This window comes from Cygnus atratus, chromosome 2 (genome assembly GCF_013377495.2).
Source record: "Cygnus atratus isolate AKBS03 ecotype Queensland, Australia chromosome 2, CAtr_DNAZoo_HiC_assembly, whole genome shotgun sequence".
Taxonomy (NCBI): Eukaryota; Metazoa; Chordata; class Aves; order Anseriformes; family Anatidae; genus Cygnus; species Cygnus atratus.
Genome location: NC_066363.1, coordinates 89,390,039 through 89,417,476, shown reverse-complemented (window position 1 = coordinate 89,417,476; position 27,438 = coordinate 89,390,039).

Sequence of the window (27,438 nt, the reverse complement as noted above, 5' to 3'; positions counted from 1 at the left end):
TGCCCTAAACAGCCTGTGTGTTGCTGCAAGTGGAAGTTCTTCTTGGTAGTTTTCTGTATTTTGGCAGTATTTTCATAAACTAGTTTATTTTTCACATGAATATTTATCAGCATGTTTCTGTTTTCATACTCATACTAAGGGTCTTCTAGGTAGTTTTCTATTGGAGGTGACTCCTGAAGGATAAAGATGGAGTGTGGGTAAGGCTGTTATGGTGAGGAGTCCTGAATTCTGAGAAAGCCATATTAACTGCAAAGGTCAGATGTGTAGATCAGAGGATGGGGGGTGGGTGGGTGGGTGGGTGGGGGGGGGATGGGAGAATAGAGAAATCCATAGCTTTCTTTCTGATTTCTCTCATTTCTCCTCTTATCCAAAAGTAGTTAGACAGAAAAACTACTTTGTGTAACTTTTTCTTTAGAAGGACAAATAATATGTGGTGGGTTAGAATTAGCTGTCTGCCAGGTGTCCACCAAGCTGCTCCCTCAACAGGACAGGGCTTCTCTTCTTGGGACTGCTGTTCCTGTCAGCAGCTTCCTCCAGTGCAGGGTCCTCCACGGTGGTCCACTGCTCCAGTGTGGTCCTCCACGGGCTGCAGGGGAACCTCTACTCTGTTGCCTGGACCCCATCCTTCGTGTTCTTCACTGACCTCGGTGTTTTCAGGATTTTCTCATGTTTTTCTTGCTCCTCTCTCTCACAGCTGTTTTGCAGTACTTTTTACTCTTTTAAGTGTTTCCACAGATGTGTCACCATCATCACCCATTGAATCAGCTTTGACCAGTGGTGGGTACATTTTGGAGCCAACTGGAGCTGGCTCTTTATGGTATAGGTGCAGTTTCTTGTCTTTTCTCACAGAAACCATCCTTGCAGCCTCCTGTTTCCAAAACTTTGTCATGTAAACCTAGTACATCATAAGATAAATTACAAACCATAGAGTATGAAGTAAACAATCATTATGTTCAACTTAACAGAAGAAAATTTGGCACATGGGAAAACAAAATCCTTTGTGAAAATATAGAAGGAACAGAGATAACAGTGTAATAGCCTTTTCAAAATTTAGGTTTATTTAATGCAGATTCTTCCACATTCAGTGGAACATCGGTGTAGATAGACTTGAAAGCGTGAGTCAGATTTTTGCATTTCAAAAGCAAAAAATGAGAATGGTAGATGTGCCATACTAATTTTCAGGTATTTAAGAAAACAGTAGTGAATCAAAATGAATTTAAAGTTTGAAAAGATTTTAAAATATCCACAGAGTTCCTGACCTGATAGATTACTGATAAAGATTTTAACATGTAAAGACTGAGAGTTTATTCCTCCATTTTGCTGTATAATGTTGTAATATAATAGGAAGTTTCCTTCCTTAATTAAAGTTAAAATCAAAGAGCAGCCCTTAAAAAAGTTTCCTATATGTCCTTTTTTAGGAGAATGACTTGAATATGGGAATATTTTTTTTGCCTACTGTCAGCTCTACCTCAGTGTATGCAAGGCTAACTTTAAGTTTTCTTGTGGATCAGCTGTGATTGGAATACTTATGAAAGTTATATCCTGCTTGCATACTTTATGGCCTTTGTGGCTTAACTGCCTCATCTCAACCAGATCATTATAGACCTAATCCATCTCCTTTAATGCTTTGACACATTCATTTGTCAAGAATGTATGTTACTGGAAAACACACCAAACGAATAATGCAATCACGATTATAGGGGGACTGGAGAAAAATATGTACAAAATGAAGTCTTTTCCTTGATATTTAACAGAAAGCAATGCAACTGCTTTTCTATGTGACAGTCAGAGATGTGTAGTGAAGGGCTCCAGTTCTTAACTTTTCTGTTCTCAACCAGAATCCCTTGTGAAGGACCATAAGTAGAGAAATGAGTTCTTTTCAGGAAGAAAAGAACATATGCAATGTAACTCATCCTTTATGCAACAGGGGGACAAAAGTGTATGGTAGAACTAGGAATTCTGCAGTTTTCCAAGTATTTGTTTCAGCTTCCCCTCAAGACCCACTCCCACGGTTTTGCACAACTGTGACCTTGATCTTCAAAGAGATTGGGGATGATGAATATCACCTATGAAAGTAAAGGGGTGTGGACCTCAGGCTTTAATTCTGAGATATATTCCTGTCATTTGAAATTCATATGCTAGAGAATTTTTTTTGACACAAAGAATCTGCAGGACCAGGGTATAAGTGGGAAATCTGAGAGACTGTTATTGTCCTACCTTACTATTTTGTCTTTACACTTATCTAGGGCATATTAATAGAAATTTGCTTCCAATTTTCTAACTCTACTAGACACCCACGTGACATTTTAGATTGTAACCACACTTGACAAATTCACAAAAAGCAATAAATTAATACTTGTTTACTTTAAAAAAAGAAAAAAAAGTGTTTTATGGAACTACCATTAAAAAAAAAAAATCTTTGATCTTTCCAACATTCACAGATCCAATTAGCTTTATCCATGTGACTCGTTCGTATGTCTGAAGAAAAACAGAAGGCACTTATGCCTTTAGCTTTGACTTGTACCAATTCATGGTCAAAATTGGTCCACAGAGGTCAGCTGAGTCATTGAATTAAGTGGGATGATTTTCACTTGTTTGTATTTAAATGAGATCATTACTTTAATGGGCAACTTCTTGTTCTCCCTGACTTGCATTATTCATACAAGTAGGAAGAAGAAAGCTGTTCTTCAAACTGAAGAAAATGATTGAGGAGTCCTGTCTTTCTGTTTTAATTAGCAATTTGCAAGGTGATCTTTCACAGAAGGATTGCTAAATAATGTTGTCTTACTGCTTTATTTTTGAGAACACTTACTTTTAAGGTGTTAGTGGCATTGCGTGGATAGATACGCAATAAGGAAATATCCTTACAAATGACGTTTGTGTCACTTTTACTTTCAGATAAAAAGAAGAACTTGGGGAATAATAAAATGCAGAAAAGCCTATTCTAAACTAGATTAAGCAAAATTGAAAACATGAAAAGTAAACCTGAATATTACTACATTTTAAGAGTGTGTTTTGTACAAGTAAATTTTTTAGCGTGGTCTACCATTTTCAGTTATCGAATCAATTGTTTACATATGTACACAAACATATTGTCAGAATGTATATCTATATAAACAGTCTGATAGTTCTGCTTTGCCTGCTTAGAACAATTTAAAAGGAGTTGTATCATCTTTACTCCCTATGCATGTTCTCCTGACTCTGCAGGGAATTCCTTTCTGTACCTATGCTGTAAGGAAACTGTTCTCTAAAATTCAAGTTCTCACAGTACTTCCTGAATTTGGAATAGCAAAGCTTATGTGTTTTCCAATTGACCTCCACCAGTAAATACTGAGCATCATGCATGTGTGTTATTTGGCTTTCTATTTTTTTCCCCCCTCAATCCAGAAACATTTGGAGGTCAATTTCTTCCAATATAGCAGTACTGTCTATTGATCTGAATACTTCCTTGTTAATCCTGATTTATTTGGCAATGTTAAAATGATACACTGCAATGATTGTTTGGTTGCCTTTATTTTGACTGGACGGATCAATCAGCTGTATCTCTCAAATCACTGATTGCAGTTTGGTGTCTGGTTACCTATCATCTTTGAAATATTTATGACTATCCTTTTTTTTTTTTTTTTTGGTAATTCCTTTTCCAGTCTATGTGATTTCTGCTCTATTATATTCTAATTCATTTATTATATTCTAATTCAATTTAAATAATAATTTTAAATAATAATTTTAAAGATATAATTGTGAATCAAATAGCTTGAGTGTATTACAAAAGGTTGACAGCATCTATTTTCTTATCCTTTGAAACAAAGTAATGGTTTGATTTGACTAATAAATAAATGTATTTGTCAATGTATTTCCTTGATTCTGTTTATATGTCAATACTCTTCAATTTTCTCTTTAATCCTTCTTGTGTATCTCTTAAATAAGATTCTATCCGTTCTGTTATGTTTATCAGATATTTTCAGGACATCATTAATGGTTAATTCTAACCAAGACTGTCACTTCTCCAGCCATAAATCAATGTTTTCCAAAGCTCCCTAACTAAAACAATAATTAATAAAAGGCATGAAAAAAAAAATACCCTCACTCTCATTTCTGAAAGTGACTTGAGCACAGTAGGGCAAGATCCAATAAAATACCAATAGATGCTGATTCTCCACAGCTGAATCCAAAATTGAAATTCCAGTACCTTTGCACTGTGTGCACTCTATGAGGGGAAGTAGATGCTGAAGAAATATTAAAAAAAAAAAAGAAAGAAAGAAAGAAAAAAAAGTACACTTAATAGTAAACAACATAGAGCTAGCCAATGAGAAATGTTTAATATGAAAGTATACCTGAACACTCACCATCAAGTACATTGGGAGTGAGCTTTGCCAATGGCATGTTGTTAACATTTTTGTTAACATTTTGTTTTTGTTTTAACATGTAACATTTTTGTTAACATATGCACCACATTTTTGTTAATGTAATCATAGTTTGTGACTGCAGGAAAGGACTAATCCTGCTAGAACAGAGGGCACAGGCATTGTTATAGCGCAGTGTGTTTTATCTAAGGGTTTTCCCTCAACAACAATCATCTCATTTAGAGATACAGAGAGAAACCAAGCAGTTATTGTTATTTGTTTTCTAATAGTAAATCAGTTTTTCAGAGTGGAAACCATCTGTATGTTCAAGTGTCAGACAGGCTCAAGGTTTAGGTTGGATGTTAGGAAAAACTCCTACACTGCAAAGATAATGTGTCACTGGAACAGTTCCTTCCATCTCTGAAGATTTCCATGTCTTGATCAGAGTTCCATGACTGACCTGATTTGGTGCTGGCACTCCTGCTTTGAGCAGGAGGCTGGTTTCCTCTGGGGTTCTATATAATCTTAGGGGCAGAGTGGGGAGGATGAAAAACTGAGACAGTTCTGCCTAAGCTGACTAGGATAGGAGTTTGGCTTTCTGCAGATCTGTTTCTTTTCTCTATTGTTGGATTTTATGTATTGATTTATTTTTTAATCCACGGTTCTACACAAATGCAGCAGCAACCAGACTTTCAACAGGAACATAGATAACATTCTTAAAGAAAAATAACCAGTTATTCCTCTTATAAAACCAGTCTTCCATCATTTTAGCTATAAGCCTATGCTGTAGTTACAGTTATATTTCTGGTTGTAAAGAAAATATGAAACTGTACTTTTTTATGAAGTTTCAGGGGAAAAATTTTTAGACCAGGAAAATCTATCTAATATTGAAATGAATTACATGAATTTTCTACATATTTCACTTTACTTATATTTTTACCATAGAATCTGTACTTAGATCTCTTCTCTTTTTAATGAAAAGGGACTGTCAATATTTTTCACACATATATTTCTTTATATGAAGGCATAAGTACCTTTCTTTATATGAAGACATAAGTACCATTTTTTCTAAGTATTTTATTCCTAAAGGTTTTCAGCTAAGCTACTACATACATGTAAAATTCAAACACTAAAACTAACTAAAATGTGGTTCAAAAATGTTGTTTTTCTGGCTTGGGTCATAATTTTTGAACATTAGGGTTTAGAAATATAGTATAACATCAACAAGCAATTTATGTACTCAGTATTATTCAAGATTACAGACAGTTTGAGAGATTCTTCTAAAGAGATATTTATAAGATTTCTTTTATTTATTATTTGCTTCAGAAATAAGTAGTTTGATTCTCTTCAATCATTCATCTTCTATCTACTTTAAGATTTGGATTAAGATGTAGTGAACTGAAAAGCCTTAAGCATTAAGCATACCTTAATTTTCACCAAATTGAAAACCATCATGATTTGGGTACAGTATTACGTAAAGATCTTTCTCAAAGGTCTTTCTCAAAGGGTTGGGGCATCCCTGAGAATGACAAGGTGAAACAATGAAAACTTTAATACTGTAATTATAACCTGTTGCTGTAAGATTGTTGAAGTCTTAAGCATATTTATTTATGAGAGTGTGCTATATATGTCCAAGTTTGAATGATCATCTCTTACTAAAATGACCTCGCAGCACACATAAAATAATAGCACTTATTTTAATTAGTAGTTCAAAGTTCTTAATTTGCTTTCTGTTGGTAACTTTTCTTGTTTAGAAATATAAATTGGAAGAGATAATTTGGAAATTTTCTGTTGACATGAGTTTTATTGTTTTAATTCTCTAAAGAATCTCCTCTTCATGTAAAGGTTATTCAGTTATAAATTGTATATAAATATTCAGTTAAATTCAGTTATAATATGTTTGTACATAGTATACAAAAATGCACTACTGAAAAATATTAATCGAATTGGCCTATTCAGATGACTAAATTGAGCTTATTGATAATTATTAAAAAAACCTACAAACTTTGCATGTTTCATTGATTTTTGAAGTGTTCAGAAGTGAAAATATTTTGCGGGTAAGACACAGTCTTTAGAAAAATAATCTCTTTAATGTTCCTAACTATGATATGAGTAATTGGGGGAAATATGAAAACCTGCAGATCCCAGGCCTATCACCTTTCCCACTCTAATTTTTAGATGACAATTTGCTGAATCAGCTGAGTCTTGAGCAACCTTAAAATGCGCAAGTATTTTAAGCTTCTCTGTATTTGATAATGATGATGCTTGATTGCTGAAGGAGTGCAAGGTTATAATCATCTCCCTTGGCTTTTTTGTCATTCTGTAAAATACTTGAGCTGCTCTATGCTAACATATGACATCTGCAGATGTCTCAAATGAATTGTAACTTTGTGTGTACTTAGTGAGTTCCAAGGACCAGTCCTTTTAAATAGGATGAGATTTTTAACTGTCTTTTGAAAGAAGGTTTCATGACATACAATTTGTTTCTCAATTTATTAGAATGTTCATAAAGTGAGGTTTGTGAAAAGGAAATGAAAAGTAATTTAAACTGTCCCAGTCCTTTATTTATAACTTAGAGACTTCATATCACTTATATATCACATATCACATATATTTGATATTAAACTAGCAAATATGGCTGGAAATAGTTTTGGAAAATTGGCCCAAAATACCTTTGCTATTTTCTTGTTTGTGCTACTCCCTATTTTCAAACCATATCTTATTTTTCTATCAGAGCATTTTCCAACAAAATATAACCTGTGTTCTCCTTGGAGGAAGATTGTTTGAGGAGACTGATGTTTCTAAATTGTTCTTGACTTTTATTTTCACCTAGGAATCAACAGAGTATCATTCCCATTAACTGATGAAATGCCAGTATGTGACCCTTAGGTATTGGGAAGATATTCAGTACTTTCCTTAATACCATTATTATGGCTTACTGATTTTTGTTGTTGGTGATATGTAAGTCAGCCTTTTAAAAATTATAGCAATAAGACATGTAGAGTGACTAGAACAATATCATTCTGTTTCTTAAAAATTCACTTACAACATGGTGAGTGATGTGAAATATGATATGAGACTCAGTTTATGAAGGTAGTGTCAGTTTTGTATTTCAGTGTATGAAGGTATTGTTAGTTTTTAGTGGCAGTTTGTTTGACCCTGTAAAAGCCAAAAAAAATAATCACAAAGGGCCTTATGCAGAAAGTTGGTTTGAATAGGCTGCAGAGAGAATATGCTATAGCAGATATAAATTGACAGCATCTTTGGCACTGTTGGAAAGTCATGGCCATGACTTGTCCTTGGTTCACAAGTAGACTACCTTGGTCTCCAGGGAAAGTTGTACATATAAACAGTGCATATTCTCCATTTCTTTCCTCCTCCCCTTCTTAGTAAAATCACTTCTTTCAGACAACATCAAATGACATATAACCCCATGATGGTGAATTTTGTAGTGACTTTTTTCTTCTGCCTGTCATTTTCAATTGGGGGAACACCCTTATGCTTGGCTTATATGCCACTGCCCAAACAGATTTGGATGTTAAATAGTAGTTAGGTTTAGCCTGTGACTTTAAAGGTCATATTGAATAAAAATATATCAGTCACATGAGGAAAATTACTTCTGCTGGGCTGATTAAAGATCACAGGTCAAATAGTTTCTTGTTTTAAGAGGGTGTAATTCCTTTGGATTCAGCCCAGGTGTGCTAGCAATTTATTTATTTATTTATTTATTTACTTATTTATTTATTTTTCTGTGTAATCTGCTTGAACTTCACTATAAGTAAACTGTGTATTTAATTCTCTTTTACAATAGTTTTCTCTTTAGAGGGGTGATACCCTCACATCTTCTTTCTTTCTATCTATCTTCATATAGAATGGGTCAAGATTATGACAGATTGTATATATGTATATATATGTAGCTTTGTATTTAGTTTCTGTTGTCTGTTTCACAATTCTATGTTGTCTATTTGATGGAGAACAATATTATTTTGGACAAGGTCTGTAAGCATTGTCCTATCTATTTCTTCCCCTTTTCCATTTTGGCTACATCTCATCCTGCAGGATTTGAAAGAGTATTTGAAGCCATTATTCAAAAATGGATAGTTACACAAGGGTAAAAAAGAGTGTCTACAAAGGAGAACTCCTCTCTAGTTCTAAAATACTTTCCTAAACAGGCTTTGGATAATCACTTCTGAACACATATTTACAACCTGAAGCGTAATTTGAGGCCATTCCCTCTAGTCCTATCGCTAGTTACCTGTGAGAAGAGGCTGACCCCCAGGTCCCCACAACTCCCTTTCAGGTAGTTGTAGAGAGCAATAAGGTCTCCCCTGAGACTCCTCTTCTCCAGACTAAACAACCCAAGTTCCCTCAGCCGCTCCTCATAGGACTTGTGTTCCAGGCCCTTTACCAGCTTCGTTGCCCTTCTCTGGACACGATCCAGGGCCTTGATGTCCTTCTTGTAGTGAGGGGTCCAAAGCTGAACACAGTACTCAAGGTGTTGCCTCACCAGAGCAGAGTACAGGGGAAAGATCACCTCTCTGGTCCCGCTGCCTACACTATTAGTGATACAAGACAGGATGCCATTGGCCTTCTTGGCCACCTGGGCACACTGCCAGCTCATGTTCAGGCAAGAATCGATTAGCACCCCCAGATCCTTTTCCTCTGCACAGCTTTCAAACCACTCTGCCCCAAGCCTGTAGCGTTGCATGGGGTTGTTGTGACCAAAGTGCAGGGCCCAGCACTTAGCCATGTTGAACCTCATCCCATTGGCCTCCTCCAGATCCAATCTGTCCAGATTCCTCTGCAGAGTCTTCCTACCCTCCAGCAGATCAACATGTCCCCGCAAATTTTCCTCGGCCCTTCTCTTACTGTTAATATATTTGTAAAAAACATATATATATATATATTTTTTTTGGTATTTTACCACAGTGGCCAGGTTGAGCTCACGCTGGTCTTTATCCTTCCTGATTTTTTCTCTGCATATGCAGAGAAAAATATTCCTTGTACTCTCCCTGAGTTGCCTGTCCCTTCTTCCACGAGATGTAAACTCACTTTTTCTCCTGGAGACTTAGCAAAAGTTCCAAACTCATCCATGCTGGTCTTCTTTCCTGTTGACTTATTTTATGGCACACAGGGACAGCCTGCTCCTGCACCTTTAAGACTTCCTTCTTGAGAAGCATCCAGCCTTCCCAGAACCTTCTGCCCTTCAGGACTGACTCCCAAGGGACCCTCCCTACCAGTGTCCTGAATGCTTCAAAGTCTGCCCTCAGGAAGACCAAGGTAGCAGTTTTACTGACCCCCCCTCATGACTTCACCAGGAATAGAGAACTCTATTATTTCATGGGCACTCTGCCCAAGACAGCTCCCCACCACCATATCTGCCACCATATCTTCTCTGTTCGTGAACAGCAAGTCTAGAGGGGCACCCCATCTGGTAGGCTCACTAACCAGCTGTGTCAGGAACCTCCTGGACTGCTTTCTCAGGGCTGTATTGTATTTCCTGAATATGTGTGGGAAGTTGAAGTCCCCCATTAGAACAAATGCTGGCAATTGTGCAACTTCTGCCAGCTGCTTGTAGAATGCTTCATCAGTCTCTTCATCCTAGTTTACCGTTCTGTAACAGACTCCCATCAGGATGTCTGCCTTGTTGGCCAACTCCCTGAACCTAACCTGTAGGGACTCAATATTATCATTCCCAGCTCTGAGCTATACAACTCTGAAACACTCTCTAATACAGAGAGCCACACCACTGCCCCTTCTTTGTTGCCTCTCTCTTCTGAAGAGCTTGTAGCCATCCATTGCAGCACTCCAGTTATGGGAGTGGTTCCACCACGGTTCAGTGATGGCACCTAAGTTATAGTTTGCCTGCCGTAGAATGGCTTCCAGCTCCTCCTGTTTGTTACCCATGATGTATGCATTAGTGTAGATGCACTTCAGTTACACCATTGCCCTCACCCCCAACCCTGGCATTGTTCCCCTAGCCTCATCTCTAATGAGCCTCATTTCATCCCTGTCTCCCTTCATACCTGGGATTCCAAGGTTCTTTGGTTCTTTGTAAAGGAAACAGTTGCAACAAATACTACCTAGTAGCTGAGACTTTGCTGCAAGGTATGAAAAGAAAAAAAAAAAAAAGAAGTGGAAGACTTATTTAATCTTTCTCCTTTGCTGACTGATTTTCCTTTGCTGACTGTTTTGTCTAACATCTACTTTACTGTGTTGAGGGCTCTGTTATGGGACAAGGTAAATTGCTGTTTAGCCCTCAATTCAAATCTTCCCCACACTTCTCCTTTAAAAAATAAATAAATAATAATAAAAAAATATACATTCACATTATCTCTCTCTGAGAGTTTAGAATTATCACTTCAGAATAATGTTAAGACCAGTATTTAATGCAAAATATACAGCAATTATCATTTATTGTTTTAGATGTACACCTCAAGTGTATGTCTCAGCACTTAATATTCCTTCAAAGAGATATGGAATAATGCAGTAGAATGCAATTGTGTTTTATGGAAGTGTAAAAAAAAAAAAAAAAAAACAACAAAAACAAAAACACCACAAAACAACAAAAAAAACACAAAAAAACCAATTACTTACATGTTCAGCTTAGAGTTTTAAGTTTCATCAGCCTGACCAATTCTTTTCCCTGTACTAATATGTTGACTTCTGAGATCCTTGAGGGGAAACTGAGTGGAGTTGCTTCAAAGGAGCATTACTTTTAGGAACTTTATTGCCCTAATTTACTATTTATCACAGGTTGATATGGAAGCTCAACATCAGAAAGCAGTGAATCTCTTTGATGAGATCTATAGTCTGATCTTTGCTTCTGAGAAAAGACTTCTAATAATAGCATATGACCAAATTTTTTGTAGTTCTTTCTTTTTCTGTGTGTGTGAGAGTTTTCCTCTATCTAACAGTAACCTCTTTTTCAGTTCTTTACTCACCCTCTCAAAGATAAACTAATACTTACAAGATGATATATTTTTTTTCCTTTCTTTTTTGGTCAGAGCTCAATCAGCCTCAATGAATAGTATAAATAATGAAAAACTACCGCACAAAGTATTCCATTTTAACAGTGTTGTGTTGGAACTACTTCTGAACTGGCTAGCATTTTCTGGATATACACCAAGATACCAAAACATTAAGGTCCTCATAAAGAAATCTTTTAAGAACTTTACTGGGTTCAATGAGACTTGGTGGCATTGTGAAAAAATAAAAGTAATAATAATTAAAAAAAAAAAGTCTGTAAATGGAAGTTGATTTTTTTGTTATTATTTTTTATTCCAGATGGTTTTCTTTAGTTATTTTTTCAGTGCAGTTAAAAATACATTCAATTATCACAAGACAAATAGAAGAACAATGGAAATCCTATGAAAAATATTTAACAGGATATTCCAGTGATCCTTGACCCTTGTCTTAATGTCTGTGATACCTTCTGATTTTTTTTCTTGTGCAGAAATTATTGTTAAGTCGTCTTTTTCATAGACCAAGAGTAGCTGCAGTCCAGTAAGATAGAATAATATTGGAATTTCCATACCAGTCCCAATGTGAAAGCCTTCTAATAATCTTTTGTTCTGTTTTCTATTGGATCATTTATACTAATTTTTGAGACATCGTTATAATGGATAATTATAGCATAAGTCATTTTCTGATACTTTCTGGTTCTATACAACTACAGTTCTTTTGAAAAACTCCTATTGACATTAATGGTGCAGGATTAAAAAACAAACTTATTGTGTGACCCCATGATTTCTATTTATTTATTTATTTTTAAGTCAGGATCAGGTAAACCTAAGGAGATGAATTGATTTACAGTAGAACTGTTTTTTTTTTTTTTTTTTTTAAGTTGAGTAGTCTCAGCAAGATGCAGCTGAAATAAAATCCTTCAATCATTCTTATAAGACATCTTATACGTGAATGTTTATTTATTTATTTTTTACTTTTTTAAGGTAATACTGTTATTCAGAAAGGAAATGAAGAAAAGAAGAAAGCTGCACTTTCGTTATAGCCAGACTCTACTGAATTGACTGCAGATGAGAACAGTTGTTTTATAACATAATAGTTATAAGAGTACATATAGAATATATAGAATTATATGGCTATGATGATGTGGATGCATGTTTTTAAAGCTGCAAATGCAAAACAGAAATATGTCACCATATATATATATCTGTAAGTATATTAGGCTAGATTAGAACATTAAGATTTGTTGGAAAGGGTTGCAAGAGAAAGAGTTTCTTCAGAAAGGTTTATCAGTCTGTGACACTTCTACTACAACCTTTCAGAGTCCCTCCTGAAAGAAGAACTTAAGGCCTGCTCTGCACACTGCAGAGCTGACACCTTCAGTGCTCTTGGTTGTATCTGGGACCTGTAGAAATTTAGTAGTCTTAGACATTTTACAACTTCTAGCTAAATTGGAAGCAGACCTTAGGCTCTTGTTCTCATAATTCATTCATTAATGTAATTACATTAATGACTTATGAACCATACGTCAGGATAGCTATCTGCAGAAACATCTTTTGAATAATTCCATATGGCTTCAAGTTTATTTTGGTTCTATGGCTGTAATTTCCCCGTTAGAGGTAACTTTTTTTTTTTTTCTTTTTTTCCCCTTAAGACTTTCTTTAAACTTTCTTTAAAGCTTGGAAGATATAGGCTAAATCATAGATTAGAATAACTGCTTTTTTACATGGATATTTTTGCTTTAAAAGACACTGCTGTGTCTCACAGCAGTAGGCAAACAAATGCAAGGTATGATACTCAGTGAGAAGGTTCTGAAGGTAACCTCAGAAAAAATGAAATCTCCTCCATGGTATTGAACTAGAACTATATGGAAGAGAGGGAGAGATTTATGTAGGGTATTGCCAGCTATATGTCTTATGTTGAGTGGCAATGTTTTTATGTTAACCTTTTAGCTTTTATTTGATTAATATACAGAAAAATTGCACTTTTCAGTACTTTCAGTACTGTTATACTTTCAGTACTATTGTACTGAAAGTTGATTCTTCTAAGTAATCTTTGCTCATGTAAAACAATATTTTAATTCAACAATAGATGTTTATAAATCTTTTGTTACCAATCTTCAAGTCCAATAAGGTTACAATTACAGAAAATAGTAGTGGAAATAAGATCTAGCTGGTGATTTTGTGTTGCTAAGCATTAGGACCTACTAGTGAGTGCTTTTTAAATATGAGGGCTATTGCAGATCTTAATGAATAATACTCATTGTCTCCTTTAATACTTAAATGAAGGAGCAATTAAGGGCCCTACTTCTTAGTAATTGTTAAAAGAATTAAAACCATTGCTCAAAGCATAGATAAACTACAGTGCTAGAGTTTTGTTCGTTACATGAGAAATGTAAGCCACGCTGAAAACACAGGGTCTGTGCTCTTGAATACATTGCAAATGTGGTGGAAACAATCACAAAATGCATATAATTACTAAGAGAAAGTGAAGGGAGAAGTTCCTTTTTGAATTCAAACTTACCATTTCAGCTAAAGCTTGAAACTAAACAAAAAGGAATTGTTTCTTTTCTTTTGTGCAGGAGAATAGAGCTTGGTTTATGCTCTCTGTAAACAGGATTACAGTGACTTAATATCTTACTTCTAACTTCTATCAAGAGAAATTCCACATTAGTTCAGCAATAGGACCAAGAGGTAATTAATTTCTCTCTCTCTCTCTCTCTATATATATATATTTGTAATTGTCTTAAATGTTTTCTTTAGCAGGGAAAAACTTAATTTGTAAGACTGCTCACCTGAGCAAATAATGCTCTGCAACGTGCTCTAGGTGGCCGTGCTTGGCAGGGGGGTTGGACTGGATGATCTCTAGAGGTCCCTTTCAACCTCAACCATTCTGTGATTCTGTGAATCCAAAGCACAATGTAGTACATTATTTTAATATATAGCTTATACCCATTATATAACTTCATATTCTGTTCACTTTGGGAATCAGATACTACCCTGTCAAATTCAATGATATTTCAATCATATAATCCCAAGAGTTAGTAAATGAGTTGAATCTTATATTCATCTATTGCCTAGTTTTTTTTCTTTTAGGGAACCATTGATCAATTTTATTTTTTCTACTCTAACCCATACTTCAGTGACAGTAAAATACAAACAAGTAATAAATTGCCAATGAATTCCTGTATGCCGTTACTCAGATTGCCCATAGAAGAAATCATTTATTCTGAATTTGCTAAACTTAAGTATTTTATTTATTTTGTTAATAGGAAAGGGCGGTGGAGGGAGGGCAGAAGCTAAATACTAGAAACTTATGGAAAATATTGCTATTTTACTTTGTTTTTTAGTAAATGGGAAGGTCTGTAAGAAAAAAAAATGCATAAATAAATAAATAACAAGAATAACAATAGCCTCACCAAGCTATGTCTAGTATTGAGTAATAAGGCATTGTTTCAATATGGCTCATGTAATCCAAAATATTTTAGGCTGAGAGCACCAAGCTCTCACTTTTAGTCCCTTTACTGTGAGCATTCAGACTCTGGACTTATGTTCTGCTTTTTGCTTAACTTCGCCAAATTTAGTGAATCAATACAGGTTTTATACTCTCAGCTGCATCTCTGTAAATTTAATTTTCATTATTTAAATACTGAAATGTATTCATTGAAGGTTTGAACATTATTATCTAGAAAAATATTTAGCACTAGGAAGAAAGGAGTCTTTCTTGCCACGTGGAGTCTTGATCCTGTAATGACCCCTTTATGATCAAATACTTACACCCATAAAGAGACACACCTCAAGAGAGGTACCCAAGTTAGATATACTGTCGCTAATGATAATTTAAAAGTGAGATTAAAGCAAACTTTTGCTGTATTAAAAGTGAATTCACAAGCATATCTTGGAGGAACCATGTCTGTGGATTGTTTAGTGAGATTAAATGGAGTAGCAAATCTGACAAAAAATCATATCACTTCATATCTTAACTTTGTTGTTCATCTTCTTTTTCCTATTTTGAAAATTGTTTCAAAGGAGGTACATCATGTCGTCATCAATAAAACCTTTATATTGCCCTCTGTGGGAATAAGTTTAGCCCGTTACTAAAGCTGATAACATACATCCTGCTTACTTTGTTTCCATAATCATTCCTGAAATTAAGAAAAAAGAAATGTTGCTTGAACACCTTTTTTTTTTTAATTTCTTCAATCATGTGAAAATTCATACATTTTAAAGACCCTTAATTAATTAAATATAATGAAGATAGAGTGACAACTCCTATAAACCCGTAGTTTATTAAAATTCCAATTAATATCTTTATTTATTTATTCATTTATTTATTTTAAATGTGCTTCGGTGTTTTCCTCTTATATGGAACAAACACACTTTGTGGATTCTCTAATGTTAGCCAGGTTGTGTGCTAATGTAATTAAAGACTAACAATAAAGCTGAAAGAATTTACTCCAATTATTTTTTTCCCCTGGAAGATGAATTTTTCTACTAGTCATAGCCTCTCATACTCTAACATGACCCATATGTTCCTGGCATGAAAAGATCATAGTAGATATGACATTGTTTTTGCAACTTTTTAAAATTAAATTTCATGGAATTTAATAAAGTGATGTGCAGTAAAATCAACATAAGTGATGAGGCTCAATATGTCCTCTGAAAAATCCTTTCCTAAGAAAGATGAAACACAAATATAGCATTTAGGCTATTGACTAACATTTGTAGAGGTTTAGATTTACTTGCCAGTCCCTACCTGCAACATTGAAGCAAGTCTGAAATGTCACAATTATATCTTCTCGTTAGGAAAGGTGATTTTTCAATAACATTAGGATAATGAAGTATTTCATAATTAAGTATTTTCAAAACAAAACGAAACAAGCACAAAAAAGCCAAACAAAAAAAACAGTTACAGAAGAATTATCGGCAAGTAGACAAATAAAGACTCTTGAAATTTTAAATGAGTCTTTGTTTCTTGAGTAATAAGTATGCTTATTTATGGATTGGTTGAAAACTCAGGGGTCCTAATGCAAAACAAACAAGTATAGTTGCTTAATCAAAATGAATTTCTTAGCTGGATAGGTGAAAAAAAAAAAGACAAAAAGAATGAACTGTATTCTGCTACTTGTTTCACATTCTGAGAATATAAATGTTAGGATACAGATAGCATTTCAGAACTGAATTTTCAATACTTTTTTTCTTTTTTTTTTTTTTTTTTGGTCCCTGCCAGTAATATACTGTACTCTTCCCCAATAACATTCAACTGCATTTTCTCAGTTATTACTACTAACCCACTGAAGGTTTGAGAAATCAGATTCTATCATAATAACTTTGTTCTTTTTTATAAAAAAAAAAAAATGTTTCTGAACTAAGTATTTCTGGAAATCTTTGAAATTCTTGTGTTTCAGTTGACTGGTTACAGTATATCTGATCCAGCTATGTAAATTCTGTGGCTTGATTGAATTACAGTAGTCACTTTGGGATGGTATCTCTAGCATAAGTAGACAATTCTGCTGATGGGAAAGAGAAAATATCAGAAAGAAGTTACAGACTAATAACTGCTTAGGATGCAACTTGAAATCTAACAAGACATCTAAGTGAAAATATTTCTGGCTCGCATAAATGCTAAAGCAGGTAGTGTTTTTCCCCTTACAAAGAAACATAGTCAAATGTAAATTTGGTTTTAAAGTCTGACAACAGGAAGAGTTGAATTTGATTTACTGTGCCAAATACTTTTTCTATTAAAAAAAAAAAGGAACAAAATAGGAATGCTGCTTTTAGAAAAACCACTACCTCAAGTTCAAGTGGGTGCCTAAGCATGCTGCGATATTGAGACCTAGGAAAATGAAACAAGGACTGAGAATGACAATGCTATAAAAAGGGCTCTTCAGTGTAGATTAAGGATCTTATTCTATACAGCAAGCACAAGGATACTGCATTTCTAATATTAGTTAATTTTTAACATTAAATTATTTATACAATATTAGAACTAATATTTCTAATATTAGTTAATTTTGCTCTGTTATCCTGATTGCCACTTATCACTGTGTTGAACCAGTAGGAACCACCAGGTGTTTTTGGTCTATTCCTGAAATAAGCTCTGTGCAACTCGAGGGAATTTGATGGACGGGGAATAATGGAAACAATGACAGTGATAAAAAGTTCCCAGACCCTAACTGATAGTCCATTAAGAAACTCCAGGCACAGTTTTGGAGAGGGGTACCCTTGACTTGGTAGTTGATAAGGGGGAGGCAAGAGGAATATAAGGATTTGGGATGCTTGAGAATTGGTGGAGGAGGCGGGATGGGTGGGTTAGGGGCTGTGCAAAATTTAAGAAACCATTATGAGAGGGAGACCAGGGAGGAACAAAGGTGAATAGAAATGAAAGGAACAAAAGGGAAGAAATTAACACACAAAGAGTTTCTGGTCAATACATTAGACCTGTGGTGATTACTGTAGTCTGTCCTTTTTTATTAGATCTGCTCTTAACTAGCTTTCTGTATAATCTTACTCTCTACTCTGTGTGAGTCCTATAAGGACTTGATGCCAGCTCTTGTGGGGGTCCACATGAGAGGTTATGGGGTCAGCAACCTGCATCAAAACAGGGCGAAGGTGCTCCCAGGTTTGTCCTGATCAACTGGAGCAGGTAAAGGTCCCAGTGTCATCCACCAGTGCTGGACAATGGGATGTGAGACTGGAGTGCTATCTACTGGGGGTCTGGATTGTTCATACTTTCCTGTAACCTCATGTGTGGAGACATGTGCATGCATAACTTGATAGCAAACTTGAAGCTGGACTAGTTGGTGAATAGGAGGCCCTGGGTCCAGGCATCCATATCGGGTGGGCTGAGGACCAGCAGAGTTCCTGTGAGATGAATGTGAGTGTGCCTATTTGCTACCAAACATCAAGCTGGGCTAGTTAGTGAGTGGATACCCACGGAGGTCAGCATTCAGGCAGGGGTGTTAAGTGAGAACACCTGTACTGGTATTCAGGGAATCTGTGAATGTGCTTATGGATCTAGGGAGTCTGGGTGTGTGAATGAACTTAATCCTGACCAGACGGAGAGAATGAAGCAATTCTGGCTATCTACACTATATGATTCCGAGTAACATTATATGTGTGTGTGCAGTTAAAAAGGAGTGCCCTGTCTGTGGCTGTCTGTAGGTGGCCGTATTGCCTGCTGTCCTGTGTGTATGTCTTGGACTCACACAAAGTACCCCTGATGCCTTAACTTGCAAATGGGAAAGCAAAAGCTGCATCCATCTCCAACTGCCTCGGTTGGAGAGATCTGTGGGTATCCAGTCCTGTGGGCCTGGGCTGCAGTGGCTGGGAGGGAGCAGTCCCAGAGGCAGTGGCATTAAACATCTAGTAAAGAACACCTGAGAAACTACTCCAATTCCAATCAGTAAACTACAATTTAACCTAATTTTTCAGTATAGTAACACTACTAAGAAAAACAAGAACATGACTGGATTTTTTAAGCCTTCTTTAATAGAAGGTCTCATTCAGTACTTGTATTCAGGATTGTTTCTGGGAATTCTGTAAGAAGTCACATAAAGTGAATTAAAACCTAAGTAAATGAATTAAGAAAATTATTAGTTCAAAATTCAAAGGTGTCTTTGATGCAGTTAAGAACTGTTCTGTTATATACGCTAAAACTAAAGACAACACTAGTGGCATGGTCTCAGGTACAGGAGTACATGCAAAAGTGAAAAGGTGTTGCACTGTATAGAATGCAGGAAATGGGAGTAAGTTTAAAAATTACAGGCAAAGGAAGAGTGGAAGTGTTCTGATGAAAACAGGCTACTGAATGTCCAGTGACACCAAAAGGTGTCAGGTGAAAGAATCTCAATTTCTTACTGTTTTTAAAACAAATCTCAGAGGATGAGACATTGAAGACACTTTTTTGGGTACTAAATTCAACACAGGTTCATAGTCCATAAAACTTTTTTGTTATTATTATTATTATTATTTTATTATTATTATTATCTGCCATACAAAGGGATATTTGAAGCCTCAGATGTATAGGCAAAAATGTTTCACAGATCAAGCCATAGTGCCAATCAGAAAACTTATAGTGGTAGTGACCTATGAAACTCAAAGGGCACAGTTTCCATGATATGTATTCTGAGGGTCAAGAAAGTCTATGAGGCTGAAATGAGATCTTTCTAGGTAAATTTTTTTAATGATAAATGACCTTGAAAAATTGTCGTTTGACAGTTGAATGAATACTGTAGTGTCCAAGCAGGTTGTCTTGAAAGTAAAAGAGTATACCCTTGCACAAATTGTGGGTTCTTAAGTATATTTTTCTCATATCTTAAAGGAGAATAGAATAAAAGCAGTGGAATAGGAATACTTTGGATAGCATAAAAAGCAGTGTAGAAAGGACTCCACATAAGATACTTCAAAATCAAGCTAAAACTTTTCACTTCCATAATGACAGCCACAAAACAAAAACAACCAAAGAAATCCCAGGCAGGATAAAACACTGAGATCAGGACATAACGCTGAGATCATGACTCTTATCAAGGAGAGGACAACTAAACAGAAAATATATTTTTTTTAGGGTTTACAAGTTGGAATACTTGTATTTGAAATGAATAAATACAACAGTGTCTTTAATATTATTAGAATATGGTTACACACAAGTTGGAGCCAGCCTCTGGTTTCCAGCTGTTATAGGAATGGAAGCTATATCCATGGTTTTGGAAAAGAAAGGAATAACACCATTGTTAGGATATCCAAGCTGCCAAATTTTAAGTAAAAGAGTAATAGCATTATTCCAACACTGCAATTAAAGGGAATCATCTAAAAAACTAAGACAACTGTTTAAAGGCAACCGAAAAAAACAGTTTTTATAGTATTCTTAGGACTAGTTTCATTGTCTGCTCATTCAATATAATCCTTTTAAAATCTGGTACTAATGAAGACTTTTTTTTTTTTCTTTTCTATATCATTTCTAACACTCTTCAGTTCTGTTACAGCACTCTATTTCTTATCATCATCTAATATTTCTCTCATGATACAGCTCAGGAGAGATGGCTGGATTAGGCAAAGTGCAAGAATAATTACAAGGAGAATGGCTGCAGCATTTTGAGTGCCCTTGTACAGATGACTACAGAACAACAGGAAACAAGGAACAAGGAATAGGAAAGACAAAAGCTTGAACTCTGTGAATACTAGACTGGAGATTGAAACTGATATATGAAACAGAAGAATATGTTAGTACATATGAATTGTTTTCAAAAGTGTCAAGGGTTTTCTTTTAATCTGTTGCTTCTCAAAATTGAGTGGAGCACATATTTTCCCATACCAAGGTGCCAAAGGATGAGCATACATTGCTGTTTTTCATATGGTTAATTTACAGGTATTTTTAGTAGTGGAAGGGAAGAAATTGAAGAAGGTAAATGCTATGAAAACTAAATGGGAGCCTTTGGGCCTTCAGATGTATATGCCTAAGTGCTTTATCGTGAGACCTTAGAATTATTATGTATGATGAAGGTATTCATCTGATGTCATTCTTGGTGGTAAATGTTATGAGAGCTTTGTTTTTGGCTTGTGTTTAATCTTGATGTCCAGAAAAAAAAAAAAGAAAAAAAAATCACTGCCTATGGAATTCAGTATTCAACTGATACTTACTCATTAAAATAAATGTTATCTGAAATGAAACTTTTTTTTTTTGTGACCAAGTTACTTCAAAAAATTCAGTTTCCTATCCAGTTTATTACAAAACTGAATATACCATATCCATTGATTTGTTTCTGTGCTGATTTAGACAACTACCATTTCTTTCTCTTAAAGCTTTTCTTTTACTGCAGCAGTTAATTGACTTATTTTTTGACGGTGCATGTTGTTTATGCCTCAAATCCATAACAGAATTGACTTTGTGTGACAAAGTTCGCCAAAATACTTCAGACTGAAAATGTAAATAATCACTGATAGCAAGTCTCTCATTTGCCATCCACCATCCCAGTTCTAGTGCAAGTATTTTGTTAGAACTTCAACTGCTTCTGAAGTAGCTTTTGAAGACATATTGTCTTGAACATAAGAACTAGCATTCAATTCCCCCAGCCCCCAGTTTTTACCTGACAGTAAGTCATAGTCTAGAGGAGGAAATCCCTGCTGAACTGCTATTGTGTTGATATTTACCTTCCATTATTCAAGCTCTCTAGTTTAATTTTGGAAGCAAAATGTAAAACTGCACTCTAAAAACAAAGAGACAAAATCTCAGTATTATATTTTCAAAAGGCTGACTGAAGTCAGTAGGGTTTATTGTTCACTTAGAGGCAACTAACATGACGTCTTTGGACCTAATTTCCATTTTGTGAAACCCATAAATCTTTTTCTCTCCTGCTTTGTATCCAATTTTGTTTTCTCACCAGAAGCATAAATTAGGCTGTGTTCACTGTGATCCAGAGGTCTTTTCTCAGTGAATGCTTTCCAAAGGACAGACCCACTCTTCTTTCTCAGAGCTTCATTTTGTTTGTTTCTGTATGTACACAGTTAAACTTAGCTACTTTATAAAAAACACAACATTCTATGGGTCCCTCTTAGAGTGCTTTTTCATTGTGTGTAGCTCCCTTCACTTCTCTTGTTAAAATATTTCATTAATCTCTGAATTGTCTGTAAATTGAATATATGTTATGTAATTACAAAATAATTTTTACATAATAGCTGATGACTGATTAAAATATTGAATAAAAGCAATCTCTTTGATTTGATTTTTTTTACTCTTTTTTGAGATCAATCTATAGTCTCTTCATCAATTAGTGTGCTTTAATACTTTATAGAGCTTTATTTAAAAATCAGATTATTCTGTGGCACTGAGACAAATATTAAGTCTATGTATATGTTTCAGTGAAAAAGTTTAATAAGTCAAACTCACTTCCATCAAAGAATTATATTTTATTAGAAGTATAAATACAACTTAATATAACTTAAAACTAGACTAAGCAGGATATTATTCTCTTACAAGTCTTTATTAAGTGAGTCTGTATTGCTATGTCATAGACTTGCCTAAATTTATGCTTACCTAACCAGATACAGCTCTTTCCACCATTCTGCTTCTGAAATATCCCAGGCTTGTTAGACTTAACCAAAGTTTACATCAGCAGGGAAGGTGTTCTCAGTTAATTCTTCTTTTAGGGTACTTGAATGCTTATTATAATGCATTCTTCTCAATAACAAAAATTTCCAGTTCTTTATGCTTACTATCTTAGCTCTGTTTGTGACATAGTGTTGGAGAATTTCAACTCAGAGGGACTTAAATTTATTGAACCTATCCCTCTGTCTTCAAGAATGAATACCTTTTCCTGTGTTCTGATCAATATCTATCTAAACTTTTATCAAAGACCTTCAAATAGACAGATTGCATAACATCTCCACACAATGTATTCTAGTGCTTTAATGTTCTTCTTCATCAAACAATCTTTCTTATTTTTAACTTGAATTTCTTATATTTTAATGTAAACCCATTATTGTCTTATGCAACATAGGAAAGGAAAATAGACTGGTCCCTTCTTTACAGAAGCCATTAACATGTCAGTGCTCTAAGGTAAATAAACCTTTTAAATTTCTCTTTAAGGTAAAGAAACAAAGCTTTTTCAATATTTTCAGTTAGATAAGCTTTTGTAGACCCATGACAATTTATTTTTTCTTCTAGACTTCTACATTTAGTGCATATTCTAACATAACAGCTGTCCTGTTCTTTCCTACTCCACTCCCATAGTGTTAAATGGAATAGACAGTTTATCACAACTGATCTTTTCATTAATGCAACAAGCAAAGTTAAGTATTGCTATTTTTCTCAACATCAGTTATCGATGTTGGTTGTAAAAGAGCCAACAGAATGACTTGTTTGCACCTATTTTTAATTAATTAATTTATTTATTTTTGTGGAACAAATTAGAATCACAGAATCATTTAAGTTGGAAAAGATCATCTAGTCCAACCTTTAACAAAAACAACTTCTTTCTTTGGCCTTTCCTAAATTGTCCTCACATGTTTATGCTCCATTTTTGTATGTATCCTTAAGAATCTGACTTTTTCCATCTTTTGTATGCTTTCATCTTATGTATGAGGTCAGTGAAGAACTCTTGATTAACCTCATTCATCTTCTGATGTTTCTCATCTGTCTTTCACAAGAGGATGGTTTGCAATTATTTAATCACTTGAAATACCTACTTGAAATAAGAATATTTATCACATTGCTTATCCTTCTTTTTTTTTTTTTTTGAGGGGTTTTAATTTTTCTGTTTACTTATGAATTTCATTGAAGTTACTTCTTACCGTGACATTTTTCTTAACCTTGTTGCCCAGAACTGCATCTAAAAAACTTGTAAGTGCTCCCTGCAATTTCTATATCAAGAAACATTTGCAGAGCACTCTGGACTCTGCTGGAGATCTTACCTGACAAATTAGTAAACTAAGACAAAACTAATCACCCAGACATCTTTGGTAATTAATGAAGAGTAATGGGCAGACCATTATGATAATTTTAAGACGGACAGAATAAATAGATGGATGGAATGAAACAGCCTCTGAAAGCAGTTTATCATTTACATTCTCTATAGATAGAGTCTAGATAACTGAATTAGATTTTAATGAATGTTTTTTAGGTTGCTTATGTCTGGTGAGTTGAATCTTTCTCTTTGATACTTTGTATAATCTTTCTTTATACAGATCTTTGGTAACTGGAATTGCTTATTACTACTAAACCTTAAATTCTGAATTATACTGCCATTGATTCATAACAAACCTTATCTTACTGATATTCATGGTTTATTCTGAACTCCAAGAATGAAGGTTCCTGACATCACAGTCCAAGGCAATGCCTGGCTTGATCTTGCCAGAAGTTAATTGATTAGTTAATTGATAGCAAATGGTTTGCCAATCCATTTCAGATTTTTTTTAATTTTAATTTTTATTTTTTTCTGCAAAAAGAGAATATAAATGAAATAAGTCAATAAACTGTCAACAGAACTACTGAAGCTCAGTCCAAGAGAATGAGGCATAAATATTGCAGCGAACAATTTTTTGACTCATGTCCTAAGTGGACAAATAACAAATTTCATCTGTATATTGAGAAAGTGTGCAAGCCTTGTTTTTCTCTTACAAGAATTGTAGCTTCAGGACCATTTTGTCCAGCTCCAAAATACTAAGATAATTTGCTATAGGGGCTCTTATTTTGACAGCTGGTAGTAAAATAAATAAAAATATTCTATATCCTAAACATGTTCAGAACAGTAACTTCTACCCTTGACTATTTCACAGTCCAAGCTGTTTGTCAAATGTGCTGTCACAATAGATTCTTTGGGTAATAATTTGAAAAAATCAATCGTTCTCTCTCTCTCTCTCTCTTTCTCTCTCTCTCTCTCTCTCTCTCTCTCTCTCTTTTTTTTTTTATGAAACCTGACAACTTTTCCATTGATTGCTTTTCTTCTTCCAGCACTGCACCTGCTGCTTTTGCAGTTTCTGATTAATTTTCTAGCATTTCAGTTCTCATATATTTCAGTATAACACAGAGTATAGGTTTCTGAGAATATACCAGCTGTTTTGTTCCTGCTTGGATAACCTGAACTGGAAATATTTGCCATGTTTTATATATGTGATATTGTGAGGTTTAGATAAGGAAAAACTGGATAGATGAAGGTATAACTCTTTCCTGCATACGACTATAGCATATTATGATGAAATAACATAGAAGACTAACAAGTCCAGTTTAGTATCATTGCTAGCCAAATGTGTTAAGATGATAGTTAAGACAGAGAAGTTAATCATGGTCTCTCCTATTTATCTATTGTGCAGTACATGTGGCAATTAACAATGAATATTGTGGAGTCTAGTAATTACGGTTACAGGTGAATGTAAAGTGAATGCTTACTAGGACTGTCACTGGAGTATCCTAATTGCATTTCTCTTGTGGGCTTTTTTTCAAGGGATAAGTTTTACATAATAACAAATTAAAACTAATTTATTGGATATTTCCATTAGGAGTGAAGTTTTGTGTTGTTAAGTGCATGTTTATTTATTATTAGAAAAGATTAATAAGTGAGGGCCAGCTGTTATAAACATTCACGAACATGAGATTTTGCATATGGCTATAAAAGTTTAAGTATAATTGTTACAAATGGCTACAGTTACAGTGTATCTATAACTTAGTGAACTCTAGCCATTAGCCATCAATTACCAACAATAATGTTTGGTTAAGGCTGTTTTAATTATTTTTCAGAAGCACAGTAGCATTCAGTCTTATGTAACATTCATTATCTCTTCTAATTGTCAGTTTTTAGAGTGAGCCATTTTAGACCAAAACTCCTTCAGAGCAGAGATATGTAGAGTTGGTATTCATACAAGCTCCTGTATTTTTCTGTCCCAAATTGCAAATCTTAATGTTAAAGTTTTCCTCTGTACTAGTTTTTAGACGACAGCTTTTATTTATTACTTATTTATTTTTAAAAAGCTATTATTACTCTTTGATGAGCAACAGTGACAGATATTTATATTTTCCTCCTGTCCACATATGTAGGATATGGCATGAACCAAGCTCTAGCTGGCCTTCTAAAGTGCTCATGCTGAGCTGGTAGTAATGTCCAGGAGTTAGAAGGGACTGATCTGATGTATGTACAAATGGTACTCTAAATATGGTACTCTAAATACTACTCCAGTACTAGCTCACTGCATATTAGCAGATATTTCTTTTGCCTTGTGTATACTGAACCTACTGAGTAATTATTAATTGTCATCTCTGAGGTAAGCATTTCTTTTGTTTCTCCTTCATCATTTCAAAAGATGCATCCAGAGCTGCTAGTACGATGACAGCGCCAATTGTATCTAGGAAAACAGATAGAATGACACAATATTACTGTGTCTTGATGGACTGCAGAAAACAGATTTTTATAATCTATAAACTATTGGTGGAAAAGAGGTTCAATTATTCAGGGATTAAACTAAATTAAGCTATGACCTTTGTGTATTGATTTTGTCTTCTGAGGTGAGACTGAAGTTATAGTGTGTAAGAATATATATTTTGTCTACTAACAGACGTATTTTGATAGAACCCATTGAAAAGCTGAATGTCTCCATACCCAAAAATGTTGCAGTCTCATTAAATGTGCAAGCAATATAACTGATGTCGTGAATGTCTATATTCTATTTTAACCATAGATGTCGTAGTGCAGGCTATGTTAAGCAGAAAGTTCTCCCTAAATCTGCAGGCATTTCCAGTTTTTTAATCAAAGAAAAAAAAAAAAGATATTTTTGGTTAGTTTTCATTTGTCTAAGGGTGAGAAGAAAATGCATTCAATTTAACTTACTGATGTTACTTTGGTCCAATAAGAGATGACTTAACTCTTTTAAGAGCTGGCAAATGAATATTGACATGTGAAGCTTTAAAACCTGCACAGAAGAGGGTAATTGGTTACAGTAGATCATTAACAATCCTTGCTTATCTCTTCAGGGAGGCACAGCTATTCTTAACTTACTAAACTGTAATGTTCCTTACCTGGGTGATGTAGTTTTATACATTTTTAGTTACTTCAGGTGGTTAAGCAATGCATCTGTGAAACCAGTCTGAATCTTGTTCAGATTAACTTCAAAACTACCAACCATGCCTTAGGTTCAAAAATAATAATAATAAAAAAATTAAGTTCAGGTATAGTAATATTTTCAAAAATGTTAAGATACATATGGGCAGTTTTCCAAAAACACTTATTTGCTTAACTTCTAGGTTTTTTTGTTTGTTTGTTTGTTTGTTTGTTTTTTCCCCCCAGAGGATTCTGTATTTCTGAAAAATCTTATTAGAAGACTATATGATCTGAAAACTATCATTCATGTGCTCATAAAACACTGCTACTAAATAGGTCCATGGGGAATACCATGAGCATCTCCAGCAAATTCTACTGTGTAATTTAACGTTAGCTCTATCCTGTTCAGCAATTACAGCTATAATTATCTAAGTGTTCAGTCTAAGCATTTGAATACAGAGATTTGAATTAATTTGGAACTGGAAACAAAGTTATAGACTTAACTATATGGATGGATTTTCAAATTCAGGTAAGATTGCCACATGTAAAGTCCTGTATTTTGAAAGCGTAACATTGATTCGGAATTATAGGGATAAGCAGTTCCGCAAA